Below are 14,683 nucleotides of genomic sequence, written 5' to 3' on the forward strand. Positions count from 1 at the left end.
CATCCACACGGCTCAGGATAAAAGGCAGAAAAAGTAGAAAGGAAGAATTAGTATAAGTAGAAAGAAAGAAAGAAAGGAGGGAGTGAGGGAGGAAGGAAGGAAGGAGGGAAGGAAGGAAAAAAAGAAAGAAAGAAAGAAGATAAGGTAAAATAAAATAAAGTAAGATAAAATATAATAACATTATTAAAATAAAAAAATAATTAAGAAAAAGAAAATCGGATGGATAGAACCCTAGGACAAATGGTGGAAGCAAAGCTATACAGCATAAATCTTGCTCTCAAAGTCCACCTCCTTAATTTGGGATGGTTCACAGATGCAGGGTGCATCAAGTTGATTGTGGAGCTTTAATCCGCTGCTCCTGAGGCTGCTGAGAGATTTTCCTTTCTCTTCTTTGTTCTCACAGCTCCCAGGTGCTCAGTTTTGGATTTGGCTCCGCCTCTGCGTGAAGGTCGCCGGAGGGCGTCTGTTCTTCGCTCAGAGAGGACGGGGTTAAACGAGCCGCTGATTCAGGGCCTCTGCCTCACTCAGGCCGGGGGGGAGGGAGGGGCACGGAGGCGGGGCGGGCCTGCGGCGGGAGAGGCCGGCATGACGTTGCACCAACCGGAAGCGCGCCGTGCGTTCTCCCGGGAAAGTTGTCCCTGGATTTTGGGACCCTGGCAGTGGCGGGCTGCACAGGCTCCCCGGAAGGGAGTGTGGATGGTAACCTGTGCTCGCACATAGGCTTCTTGGTGGCGGCAGCAGCAGCCTTAGCGTCTCATGCCCGTCTCTGGGGTCCGCGCTTTTAGCCGCGGCTCGCGCCCGTCTCTGGAGCTCCTTCAAGCAGCGCTCTTAATCCCCTCTCCTCGTGCTCCAGGAAACAAAGAGGGAAGAAAAAGTCTCTTGCCTCCTTGGCAGCTCCAGACTTTTCCCCGGACTCCCTCGGGCTAGCCGTGGTGCACTAACCCTCTGCAGGCTGTGTTCACGCCGCCAGCCCCAGTCCTCTCCCGGAGCTCCAACTGAAGGCCGAGCCTCAATTCCCAGCCCCGCCCGCCCCGGCGGGGGAGCAGACAAGCCTCTCGGACTGGTGAGTGCCGGTCGGCCCTGATCCTCTGTGCGGGAATCCCTCCACTTTGCCTTCCTCGCCCCTGTTGCTGTGCTCTCCTCCGCGACACCGAAGCTTCCCCCCTCCGCCACCCGCAGTCTCCGCCCGCGAAGGGGCTCCTGGTGTGTGGAAAGCTTTCCTCCTTCACAGCTCCCTCCCACTGGTGCAGGTACCGTTCCTATCCTTTTGTCTCTGTTTTTTCTTTTTTCTTTTGCCCTACCCAGGTACGTGGGGGAGTTTCTTGCCCTTTGGGAGGTCTGAGGTTTTCTGCCAGCGTTCAGTAGGTGTTCTTTAGGAGTTGTCCGATGTGTAGATGTATTTCTGGTGTATCTGTGGGGAGGAAGGTGATCTCCGCGTCTTACTCTTCCGCCATCTTCCCGTAAGTCTCCGCCAATCTATTTTCATCATTAGAAAAGAATGAATATAAAGTACCACATGATTAAACTTGCCCATTTCTCCTTCATCTTCATTGCTGAGGATTATGGAGGAACCATCCTTGATCTTTAGCTAAAGCTGACTGTTCCCTTTGTCCACTAGATCTTATCCTCTCTCAAACTAGGGCGTTGTTCTAACAATTTTCCTCTCTCCTACATCATCATTCTCCCTTTCTAGTCGATTATCCCCATGAGCACACAAATATGTGATTATTTCTCTCATCTTAGAAAAAACAAAGCAGACAAAAAATCCTTCTCTAGAGACTACTTACCCTATTGCTACTACTGTTTCTCTCTATTTTTTTAAATAAAAACAGTTTCCCATATACACTCTCTAATTTCTCTCCAGTCATTCTCTCTTGCATCCTCTCCATCAATTTTTGTGTCACCACTTCTCCAAACGTCTCTCTTCAAGGTCATGGATGATCTCCATGTTGCTAATCCCAATGGTCAGTTCTTGGTCATCGTTTTACCAGACCTAGAAGCAGCATTTGATATATATATATATATATATATATATATATATACACCACATCTTCTTTATCCATTCATCCGTCGATGGACATTTAGGTTGTTTCCCTGTCTTAGCTACTAGAAACAGTGCCGCTATAAACATTGGGGTGCATGTATCTTTTTGGATTAGTTTTCATCTTTTCCAGATATATGCCCAGGAGTATGATTGTTGGTAATTCTATTTTCAGTTTTTTTAAGGAACCTCCAAACTGTTTTCCGTACTGGCGGCACCAATTTATACTACACCAACAGTGTAGGAGGGTTCCTTTTCCTCCATACCTTCTCCGGCATTTATTATTTGTAGACTTTTTGATGATGGCCGTTCTGACCAGTGTGAGGTGTAGCTCTTATTTGCATTTCTCTAGTAATTAGCAATGTTGAGCACACTTTTTTTTTTTAACATTGTCTCACTTGACTATATTCTCCACAAAGGCAGAGATTTTCAGCTGCTTGTTTCCATCATTAAGTCATTCATTCACTTATATATTTGTTTTAAATCACTCTATATATTTGTTTTAAATCACTCAATGAGTTGAACACTGGGATTCCAAAGATAAATAAGATATAATCCCTGCCTCCAAAAATTTTACAGTCTACTGGGAAAGATAAACAGAGAAACATGATCTTAATTCCCACACACTATCCTTAGTATCAGATCTTTACCTCATATAAGATTTCTATAATAGAGGTTCATATTTCTGTGAATGAATTGACATGTTATTTTTGTCATTTGAATTTTTTTGTGAGGAGTTCTTTTGTAAAGTGTAATCATCATCTAGTTCAATCATAGACTATTATGGCTGGATGAACCCTCAGATATGGACGCACACAGTTATGTTATCGGGCTGAAGAATTTGCTGGCTAGAAATAACGTCTTAGGAGAAATAATGATACCCATTATTTATTGGGTGTTATTATCTACTAGATGCTATGCTAAACGCTTCCCATGCATTATTGCATGTAATATTTACAACGACCTCATGAGTTGGTTACTATTATGGTCTCATTTTTATAGATGAAGAAAACTGAGGCTCAGGGAGTAACTTGCTGAAGGTCATACAGATATATGTGGTAGAGCTTCCGTTCAAACAGGGTCTGTCTCATTTACTAATCCCAGGCTCTTGTCCAATGAACGTGCTTAAGTAAGTGACCGATTGGCATCTGAAACCCTATTTCTGATTTCCACTCCAATGGTTTTTCTACAAAAAATTACTATTTTTGTTTCCAAAGTGTTTTTTTATGATGGTTTTATCTTTTTTTTGTAATTGACATGTGCAGATATACTAAACCTTAACAAACAACTAGGCTAGTAGTTCAACGGCCATTGTTTCTCAATCCATTTTCCAATGATTTAGGAATAAGAGAGAAAATTGAGATGAATCGCATCTTTATAACAATGTCAATAGGCTCTTTTGTTTATGTGCCATTAGACCAGCATTCTGCAGGAGAGCCAGACGTCTCCAGCAGTTCAGTAGTACAAGGGCAACGAAGTAGCTCCGTCACATCAATTTATACGGCACACGGCTGTTTACACACAGACACACAATTTGCTATAGTCAGAGAAAATGATCATCAAATTTTTCCTTGCCTTGCGTCACTCAAAAAATCATTTACTCCTCCTAATGACAGAACAATCTGTGTATTTTTGCAATTGCAGTGAGTAGCTGTACAAAGCATTGTGATAACATCAATAGAAGCACAGGATGGTAATGTAAAATTAGTGAGCGAGATGGCAGTCTCCTTTTTAGGCAAATTGTACTTTATAACACAGCACATGCTCTCACCTAGTCTGTTCTCAGGAACCAGAGACAATGGGTATTGTGGTGAAGTAAGTAAGGAAGAGGGTTGTGAGTGATGGACACTGTACGGTGGCCGGGTACAGACATAAAGGACCATGCATACTATGTATGCATTTACTCTTTTTGAATTTATTTTTTGATTCTCTCATAATGGCCAACATCATGTTGGAAACTTAACTGACTTGTATTTAGTAGAAATAAATAATGAAATAAAGTAAGTAAACAAATAGGTATGTGCCACCCCAAGTTTTTCTGCTTTCCAAAATGGTATAAGTTCAGTGATTAGCAAGACTAGCAAAATGCATAGAGATCTAGCTTAGCTCACCCAGTAATTAACCAATTTCATCATTGAGGCTGAGATGCTGACTTCCCTGACTCTTGTCGAGGTCCAAATCGCTTAATAAATACTGAACTGGAGTTTGAACGAGAAGGGCTGTAGTGTGCTTTCAGACTCACTGTTCAGAGGGGTTGAATTGCAGAAAATCAAAAGAGATCAAGAGGAATGTTTAGAAAGTAAACGTTTGATAAACACTGTAAGAATTGTGTCGCCTCAAAATAATTGAGGAGGTATGATCTGACTGAGGTTTCAAACAAAGAAAACATGGCTCTGTAAGGTTTGTTTTAATTGCCACTTAATTTTCTTCTCTAAATTATGGTTTCTCTTAATACGCTTGTGGGCTGTGGAAAAGAAACATGAGAGGAACTTCTGTGTTCCTGGCAGTGTTTTGTTTCTTGATCTAGATGTGAAATACACTGTTCATTTTATGAATTTGCAGTGAGTTGTACACCTATGCTAACTTCCCTGTTTTATATTATTTGTCATTAAAAAGCTAAAGAAATGGAAAAGTAAAAAAATAAAAACAAATAGAGAAAACTGTAAGTAAGGGGGAAGGAGTATGTTTCCTTTTCTTGTCTTATTAAGCTAGGATTTCTAGTATGAATAAGAGTGGTGAGAGGGGACATCCTTATCTTGTTCCCAATTTTGGGGGTGGGGGGAAGAAGGGTTTAGTTTCTCACTATTAAGTATGATATTAGCTGAAAGGTTTATTACGTGTTCATTGTGAAGTTGAGGAATTTCCATTCTATTCCTAGAAGGCTGATAGTTCTGTTTTTAAATCAGGAATGGGTGTTGGATTTTTCAAATGCTTGTTCTTCATCTATTGATATGATTCTATGACTTCTCTTTTAGCCTGTTGATGTGACGGATTACTTTAATTGATTTTTGAATGTTGATCTACCCTTGCACACCTGGAATAAACTCCAATTGGTCATGGAAAAAAAAATATGCTTGTGGGCTAACAGAGAAAGATGTTGAAAACTGTGAATGTAGTCAATTAGCTTTAAAATGATTATTGTTTAAAATGTTTTCCTTCAATTATTTTATGAAGTATGGTTGATTTATTATACAATGCTGTGCCAATCTCTGCTGTACAGCAAAGTGACTCAGTTTTACACAGATAGACATTCTTTTTTTATATTTTTTTCCATTATGGTTTATCACAGGATATTGAATATAGTTCCCTGTGTTACACATTAGGACTTTGTTATTTATCCATTCTAAATGTAAGAGTTTGCATCTACCAACCCCAAACTCCCAGTCTATCCCTCTCCCTCCCCCACCGCCAACCTTTGGCAACCACAAGTCTGTTCTTTATGTCTATGAGTCTGTTTCTGTTCTGTTGATAGGTTCATTTGAGGCAGATTTTAGATTCCACATGTAAGTGATATCATATGGTATTTGTCTTTCTCTTTCTGACTTATTTCACTTAGCATGATAATCTCTAGTTGCATCCATGTTGCTGCTAAAGGCATTATTTTGTTCTTTTTTATGGCTGAGTACTATTCCATTTTATAGATGTACCACATTTTCTTTATCCATTCATCTGTTGATGGACATTTAGGTTGTCTCCATGTTGTTTAAAAAAATTTTTATAGGCCAGTTGTAGGAAATGGGAAAAACAGTGCAAATACAATAGAAAATTCTTTTTAATGTTACTGCCCAGAGAAAAGCAGTCTTGTTATTTTGGTATACAGTGAGCCCTCTGGATCTGCGTGTTCTGCATCCGTGGATTCAACCAGTGATGAACTGAAAATATTCAGAAAAGGAAAATCCAAAAAGTTCCAGGAAGCAAAACTTGAATTTGCCACACGCCAGCAACTATTTACGTAGCATTTACATTATATTAGGTATTATAAGAATCTCTCTCTCTTGGCTTTCCTGGCAGAGTATGGGGCTACTTCTTTGTGTCTTTCCGTCACATGGAACATGCCTCTGTTAAGCTCCCTTCTCACGCTAAATGCTAGTTTACATGTCAGTTTCTCAGCCTAGGCTGAGAGTTCCTGAAGGGCCATGTCTTGTCCATCATTTTATATCTAAAACCTTACACAGTGCCTGGCAATTGTCAACTGCTTGAACAAATAACTAATATCATGCTGTAGACACTACAAGTGTGCAGACTTTGCTGAGCAGCTACGGGAGCGGCATTACCCACATGGTTGTTCTAAAAACTCAGGTCATGTCATTGGTCTCCAAGTCCTTTGGGTTTTAAATGTATAGAAACATATTGGCAATTTGAACATACCAGCTGTGATGACAAACAGATGGTTCTTTACTCATAGAGCACAAGCAGCATCTCAAAAAATCTCCTTTCAAATGGTTGCTATCACAATGGATAAACTTCCATGCTTTTAAGACAGGAAACTAGTAATTTCTCAGCTAGTAACGACCTTCCTTTATCAGTATGCTAGAGCAAAAAGAGGAAATCTTTTAAGAGTGGTGTAAATCTTACATGAGCATTTCATAGAATTGATTGTGGAGGTCAAGTATCATTTATATTGTATGCATTTTTGTATGTATTGTTTTACCTGGACTTCAGTTGGCATTTTAAACGTAGTGATCATTTAATAATTTTGTTCCAGGGAAGTTTGCCAATTGCACCTAGCAATGATGGGATAGGAGTACGCACATGTAGCTACCCTAGTGATGCTTGATAATTGTGGATTAATTTATCTGAGGAAAACCTTGCTTTCACACGTACTACCTAAGTACTATACTTAAGAAAACAAAAACTTGCGCACACACCATTGATAGTAACTAATATTAATTATAGCTTGGTTCACATCTCAACTCTATTTTATTTTTGTATAGACATCTTTTGAAGCCAAGTTACTTGCCTCCCTCAAGGAATGTTGAGAGCAAAATTTATAGCTGTTTAAGAAAGATAGTCTATTATTAGCAAGGGTGATGCTAAGGAAGATTTATTCATTCATTCATTCATCTAGTTAGCTGATGAAAACTTTTCAAATGCCTACTGCATGTGAGACGTATTTAACATGGTGATGTTTACAGAGAAGTATGTCAGAACTCCAGGGAGGGAACTAGTGGAAAAGCTGAGCTATGTGCAAAAATTACAACACAAATATGGTAATTGTAATACTTTGAGTGTGAGACACCATCACCTACTTGATATATAATCTTAGAAAATACATATATAAAAAGGAAGAGACTACGTATTTCTGACTGATGGGGGAGAAGCTTAGACAATAAAGACACATTTGGTTGGATCTTTAAGAATACATAGAATCTTTTTTTTTTTTTTTTTTTAATTTTTGGCTACGTTGGGTCTTTGCTGCTGTGTGCAGGCTTTCTCTAGTTGCGGCGAGCGGGGTCTACTCTTTATTGTGGTGCACGGGCTTCTCATTGTGGTGGCTTCTCTTGTTGCAGAGCATGGGCTCTAGGCACATGGGCTTCAGTAGTTGTGGCACATGGCTCAGTAGTTGTGGCTATGGGCTCTAGAGTGCAGGTGCAGTAGTTGTGGCACACGGGCTCAGCTGCTCCATGGCATGTGGGGTCTTCTTGGACCAGAGCTCAAACCCGTGTCCCCTGCATTGGCAGGCGGGTTCTTAGCCACTGTGCCACCAGGGAAGCCCAAGAATGCATAGAATCTTTATAACTGGAAGTAGCAGGAGGTCTTCAACCCAGAGAGATGGATGGTGGAAAGTTAGAGTGAGTGATATATCCTGGTAGTCAGGGACCATGAGAGAAATGTGAATAGGTGGAAGATTTGATGGAGCAGAGCAGTTGAAGAAATTTGGGAGGGCTTTAACCATGAGCTTAAGGCTGGACTCTGTTCAATGGGAAGTCATTACCTGAGCATGTCTGAGTAGGAAATTAACACAAATCAATATTCTCTGATGATTCACCTGGTACCATTGTATACAATGGGTAAGGATATCAGGAGACTGGAAGGCAGTTACAGATCCTAAGAATGAGATAAACAGTCTGGTGAGATGGTGAATGAAAATGAACCTGATGGAGAATGTGAAGCTCCCAAGTACAATGGAAGATGTTCTCTTTTTTCTAATGAGAAGGGAAATTGGGTCTGGTTAAATATACAAGAAGTTTGGGGTAGTGAGGGAAAGATGTAGATTGAGGACTTTTGTGGGGGAGTGGGAGTGAACTTGTGAAAATAGAACTGGGAGGAAGATGCTATAAACCCAGAGGGAGTGGGGAGCCTAGCGTCCTCTCTGAAGACAGAGCAGCTGAGTGGGGACCAAGGAGAGACTGCAGGCCCACCTTCCCTCTTGCTTTCGTTTCTCATTCTTTCTCCTCCTCCCCTTTGCTCATTTTGTCAAACTCTCTCCTCTGAGTTTTTACCGATGATGAAAAAATTGCTACAGGGATTCTGGCTCTAGAGTGATCCCAGATTCGGCTCAAAGGCATCAGCTTCAGCAGCTTAATTTTGCTGCTGTTTGGGACTGGGGGTAACGGGAATGGAGAGGAGGGGAGACCCAACAAAGCTGTGTAGAAGAATCACTAGAACTGGGTGACCAATTAGATGTGGAAGGAAAAGGAGAACCAGGGACAGTGGTGACCCCATGATTTTGAATCTGGGAGACAAGGAAAATTTCAAAAGGAGAAACTGGTGTGGGGGAAAAGTAATAAATTATAGAATCTCATTGTTGTTGGGACCTTGACTAAGTTCATTAAGTCCAACCTCACATCCAGTGTTCAGATCTTCTCTATATCAATGTGCAAAGGGAAAGTTCAACCTAGGATAGGCATCTCCAATAATAGGCAAGGTCTGTCTCCTCCAAAAGCATCTACTAACTTTGGAGATTCATTTTAGATTTCTTGAGTTTGTGGTCAAGAGACGCAGTTCAGATTATTGGAAATGAAGGATTTTAAATCAGTAGAGAGACCGGAGTTGGAGATAAAGATCTGGAGCCAAGGAGATGAGGTCATTTTGTGACTAGTAGCGAGGAGGAACAGGTGATGGTAAGAGAAAGAGATGAAGAGAGAACCATGATTGGCCTTTGGAGGACAGGGCAACAGAAAAGGAATCGTAAGGCAGAAAGAGACCAAGGGAGGAAAAATTAATTATATATAATACAGTAGCATGGAAGTTAAGGAAAGAGAGTTTCAGAAGAGGGCAAATAATGGCAAATAGTGCAGAGAACAAGCAGAAAGGACGGGATCAGGAAACTTCCCAGATTCTTCTGGATCAGGTCTTCAGAATGTGACTTGGTGATCTTGTTAGAAGTCATTTCCTAGAATATCAGACATAATCATGTTTAGATTTCAGCAGAACATCATATTCCAAATCCAAATATAAATGGCTTATTCTTTTCAAATCGTTTGAAATTTGTGCCTGGACCAGGTTCAATCGTGTATTGTATAGCAATTATACTGGATTGTGTATTTGTCTAGTGTATTGTATTGGAACCAATAATATAGCTTCTTTCTTCTCAAAGATGAACATTTGAATATTGAGCTCAGGGAACCCTGAGATAGTACATTGTATCCAATGAGAACAATACCGAGGGTTTGAGTATCCTGTGTTATGTTTTTATTCGGATGCTTCCCCACATTATTTTATGCTATTTTAGTGGACTCCAAGGTGAAGTGGTCTGAGTTACGAATGTACTTTTGGAGAGATGGTTCAAGTCTGTCATAGGTTGTCAGTGTGGGACCGTAAATGATTTCATTTTAATCCATACTGGACGTTTCTCCATATCATAGACTCACTGACCATGAAATTTGGCAGAAATGGCAATTTTGTTCACTGCAGGTCTAGCACTACGAGGGTACAGGATATTACAGGTCACACGTAAAATGTTTTATTGCTGTTCCCTGGGAAAGTTCCCTGGTACCTAAAGCTATTTTCTACAACCTGTAACCTAACCTATAAACCTGATAATCGTGGCTAAATCATTTATTTTGTTTTATGTGGATAAAGATGCTGTTGAACCACAGGCCTAATCTGACTAGGAGGTATAATTGGAGGGGTTCAGAAAAGGAAAAAAGTTCACCTAAATGACCTTGCTATAAAGCCTTGAAATTCACACATTATTTACATTTTTGTGGGGTTGAGTTACTGCATTGGCTCATGAATAAGTTGATCTGATTAGTTATTTTTGCCAAGAAATGTTCCCCACCACGGTGGGATGTAGGATGGGGACATTTTGATGGAAAGAAAGTTTGGGAAAGACCTAGGGTTTAGGATGTCATGTGGAAGGCATGCTGTGAACACCAAGGTGACGGTGTGAGGACCAGAGGGCAGTGAGGACATGGGGCTCCTGGAGAGACAGTGAACCCTAAAGAGAGGAGGGTGCAGGTGAGGTTAGGGAAGCACAAAGTGTGCTATTTCAATCAAAATACTCATCCACTCTTTTCTTTTCTTTTAACATCTTTATTGGAGTATAATTGCTTTACAATGTTGTGTTAGTTTCTGCTTAACAAGGTGAATCAGCTATATGTATACATATATCCCCATATCCCTTCCCTCTTGCATCTCCCTCCCACCCTCCCTATCCCACCCCTCTAGGTGGTCACAAAGCACTGAGCTGATCTCCCTGTGCTATGTGGCTGCTTCCCACTAGCTATCTATTTTACATTTGCTAGTATATATATGTCCATGCCACTCTCTCACTTCGTCCCATCTTACTCTTCCCCCTTTCCGTGTCCTCAAGTCCATTCTGCACGTCTGTGTCTTTGTTCCTGTCCTGCCCCTAGGTTCATCAGAACCATTTTTTTTTTTAGATTCCATATATATGTGTTAGCATACGGTATTTGTTTTTCTCTTTCTGACTTACTTCACTCTGTATGACAGACTCTAGGTCCATCCACCTCACTACAAATAACTCAGTTTCGTTTCTTTTTCTAGCTGAGTAATATTCCATTGTATAAATGTGTCACATTTTCTTTATCCATTCGTCTGTCACTGGACATTTAGGTTGCTTCCTTGTCCTGGCTGTTGTAAATAGTGCTGACAAACACTCACCCACCCTTTAATTTTCCTCTTTCACTCAACTGAATAGGTTTGTCTCTAGTGTTAAGAAAGGGTGCTAAGAATAGGCTTTTCTGAACCTATGGAGACAACGGTGAGGGCAAGATTTGGGAGAAGCCAGATGGGGATTCAAGTCCAATCTCCATCACTTTTAAGTTGTAAAATTTGGGAACGGTGCTCTGTTTGAGTTTCTTTTCATCTGTTAAATTGACGTACCTTCTTTGGAATGTTGTTACAGGAGTTCAGTGCAATAGCAGGTATTAAATACAACCATCCCGTGTCATGCGAGATGCTGATTGATGCTCCTGTCTTCCTCTGGACCAGAGGTGAGGTGGGCTTCATGTGCACGGGACCTGAGCTGAGACAGGGCCTGGGCTTGGTTTCATGGTCCACTGTTGCCACCTGGAAATTCTTAATCATTTTTGAAATAGGGGCTGGTGTTTCATTTGGGTTCGGATCCCACACATTACGTCTTGGTGGAGGATGCTCCCTCGGTGCAGTGTTCTGTCCCCCGTGCACGCATGTGCACTATTTTCTCCACTTTCTAAGAAGATGACCCATGACTAGACCAGTTGCCTGCTGTGGGGAAATGAAGGAGGAGGGTGAGAAAGACTCAGGAAATCCTTTTTCTGGAGTGAAAGCATTTTTTTAAAAAGGAACGAACGAAGCATCATTCCTACTAAGGTTTACTTGGTCAGTGAAAGCATTGTGGTATGTCAGGATGAATATTTAAGGATATTTCTTCTCTCTCTTTTTTTTACATTACGTATTTGGAGCCTTAAAATATACATATTCACATATTCTAAAACACAAACCAAATAATACAGCTGCCAAAGGATTTTGATATTTTAGGACACATTTGTTTCTCTTACATTTTGTTGATGTCTAAACACATGCCTTCAAAGTGAAAATTCCCTCATCTAATTTAATTTATTCACATCTTTACATTGACTCCCTGAGCGGTTTTGAGATGGTTTGTGCTGAAGCTTTGTTTTCAACCTCTGAAAGCAAAGACAAAAACCCTGTAGAGTATTTCCACTGAAGAGACGAGACATGGGTGGTTTTCATAAACTTGGCCATTTACTGTGCTGACCCGGGGCCCAGCCTACCAGAAAACCGCTCCCTGACTGAATGAACAAAGACTAGGAAACACTGTGCTGTTGCAGCCTGCAGCCCCTAACACTAGCCCAGGATTTGGGAGTCAAGTGGAAGGTGGTGTGGAGTGAACTGTCAAGAAGGACCCGAGTCAAAACTAAGACATTAACCACTGAACACAGCTGATGTGGCTCAGAGTGGTGTTGACAGCAAACGTCCTGTAAGATATAAGGAGATGCTTTGTCAGAGCCTCTCTTTATTTTCTGTCTGGAGAAAATTTCAAAGGCCTTGGATAGGCAGAAAAAGGCATCAAGATAAGGGTGAGCCCGGAGCCTCTTCAGCTCGGCCGCTGTCCTGGCAGCTCTGTGACACTACTTCCTGTCAAAGACCCAGAGGGGCTGGAATGGAAGAAGCAAGAAAAATGGTTTTTTTTCCCTGGCCCACTACCCCTGACCAAGGCTCATCACCTGTAAAATGGAGCTCTGTGTAATTTTCCTCTAGATTTCTGACCAGGCTAAGGATGGAAATGCCAACATTACCATGTGAAAGCCTAGTCATAGACACTGTCTCCTAACTTAAAGCAAAATGACCAAAGACAGCACCACGAACCTCTTTCCCATGGTTCAGATTTTTCGTTTTTTCTTTTCTTTGGCATTATGCGGGCCTCTCACTGTTGTGGCCTCTCCCATTGTGGAGCACAGGCTCGGGACATGCAGGCTCAGTGGCCATGGCTCACGGGCCTAGCCGCTCCGCGGCATGTGGGATCCTTCCGGCCCGGGGCACGAACCCGTGTCCCCTGCATCGGCAGGCGGACTCTCAACCACTGCGCCACCAGGGAAGCCCCAGATTTTTTTGAGCATGGCGTCATAAGCCAAGGAAGTTTGGATGAGCATCCCAAAGTTGAATTAAATGAGTGAGTGGACATGAAAGGACTTTGCAAAATATAAAGTGCCCTTTAATTACCTGGTGTTATTATTAAGTAAAATCAATTCAATTTCTATTTGAAGCTTGTGTCCTTTTCTGAGAAATATGCAAATTGTTTTTAGATGTAGTACTTAATTGGAGGATAAGAGCAGTTTTTATCAGGGAAGGAAAACAAACTGGGACCTACTGAGAAAGAGGGAACCAAGATTACTGTGAAATACAGAAAAAACATGGTGATGGTTAAAGTCAGTTCTCTGAAACTAAAAAACCAAATGTTCATTCCTAATTTTAAAAAGGGGGGAAAGTTTTGCATTGGAATGCTGACAAAACCAACAGGAGGCTATCAACTGGTTTGGGAAATGGAGAGAAAAGTTAGTACCGTGTTGCTAGGCAACAGATCTCCAAGCTGAGTTCTCTTCCTTTCTCGAAGGACTGGTGCAATGTTTTAGTTCTGCAAATACTAACTATTTATTTACTTCTTGTGAATTAGAAGGGTTATTCTCAGAACAAGACTGGCAAAGCCAGAAAGAGACCAAATGCAGGAAGTTAGAATATGATTAGAAAGGCAACATTGGGTACAGAATAAGGCATTTTCTATGCGGGATGAAATAATGGCTACTCTGACCAAAAAAAAGTTTTATATGACCAAGATGATTCCTAATTAGAGCTTCAAGTCTAAGGGAATTATAGTTGCCCAATAAAAATTTATTGCAAAAGATAAAATGACTGACAGAAGACAAATGGCCAAGTGGCTGACAGCAAAGAAAGTGAAGAGTTGCTGTTCGGAGAAGGATCCAGATGTGTGTTCCAGGGTCAGGTCCCCCAGGGGGCTGTCCCTTGTAGGTCATCGCTTCACAAACACACAAGATTGGTCGCTGCCAGTTCTCAGGTGTGGACTCTGACCCCGCAGTGAAGGGGCTCCGAGGGGATGGCTAAGGCACAGCCTGATGGTTTGCTAACCAGGAGATGGAATCTGTGGTCCCAGAGATGAAAGCCCCTCCGAGTCTCCCTCACAACAGAGCCACTCCATCAACTTTCCTAATATGGACTCAGACTTCAAGCTAGAGGGAGGGAAGGAAAACACTCTTGGCGCTTGAGAAAAAGGGGAGGATTTGATTAATGTCCAGATAGGGAGTGAACCCTTTCTCAGGAAGAAGAATCTTTGATCAATGGTACGAAGAAGCATCTTTCAAAGGCCCCTCCGATTCCAGCCACTTTAGAAGGAACAAAAAGAAGCTGATTCAGAGCCCAGCTGTTGTGATTAAAACCGAAACCAAACCAAGAAAAGAAAGACTACAAAATATCATCTCAAATGGATTACCTGAAACACCCACAAATGATGTTTCTCATCAGAATTCGCCTCAAAATTGGAGGGGGAATGTTTAGGCCACTGTGTTGGAATAAATACAGGTCTTCTGGGAGGGCTAAGGGGGATTTTGTTATTGGTCTTTTTCCTACAGAACCGGGCCTGTGTCTGTGTAGGTGGACATCTTCTGAAAAGAGCAAGTTGACCTATCAAGTAATAGGAAGGAGTCTAACTTCGATCAG

The 14,683-nt window shown here is 41.5% G+C and overlaps 1 protein-coding gene across 1 annotated transcript in view; it reads left to right on the forward strand.

Moving 5' to 3' along the window:
- Positions 1–853: 853 nt before the first annotated feature.
- Positions 854–14,683, forward strand: part of LOC307182394 (uncharacterized protein) — a gene marked incomplete at its 3' end in the record, with an annotated part of 88,778 nt that continues 74,948 nt past the window's right edge. The window contains exon 1 of the mRNA XM_079913620.1: positions 854–1,063. The remainder of the gene's footprint in view (positions 1,064–14,683) is intronic.

The sequence above is a fragment of the Stenella coeruleoalba genome (assembly GCF_951394435.1).
Source record: "Stenella coeruleoalba genome assembly, chromosome: 2".
Taxonomy (NCBI): Eukaryota; Metazoa; Chordata; class Mammalia; order Artiodactyla; family Delphinidae; genus Stenella; species Stenella coeruleoalba.